The following is a 419-nucleotide window of genomic DNA, read 5'->3' as shown; positions in this document are numbered from 1 at the left end:
AAGGTATCTAGTTCACTAATGAGCAAGGGAGGTTCACTTTCCCAAGTCTCATTACCAAACAACTTGGCATTCAGCTTCATGATAGCTCCTAAATATTGAGCAACTTGCTCTCCAGTCACATCTTCATCCTCTTCAGAGGAAGAATAGTCTTCAGAGCTCATGAATGGCAGAAGAAGATTTAATGGAATCTCTATGGTCTCTGTATGAGCCCCAGATTCCTTTGGATCCTTAACAGGAAACCCCTTCTTGCTTGAAGGACGTCCCAGGAGGTCTTCCTCACTAGGATTTTCGTCCTCCTCCTCCCTTGTGCATTCGGCCACATTGATCACATCAATGGCCTTGCACTCTCCTTTTGGATTCTCTTCTGTATTGCTTGGGAGAATATTGGGAGGAGTTTCAATAACTTTCTTACTCAGCTG

The sequence above is a fragment of the Arachis duranensis genome, chromosome 10 (assembly GCF_000817695.3).
Source record: "Arachis duranensis cultivar V14167 chromosome 10, aradu.V14167.gnm2.J7QH, whole genome shotgun sequence".
Lineage (NCBI taxonomy): Eukaryota > Viridiplantae > Streptophyta > Magnoliopsida > Fabales > Fabaceae > Arachis > Arachis duranensis.
Note: the sequence above shows the minus strand (reverse complement) of the source record.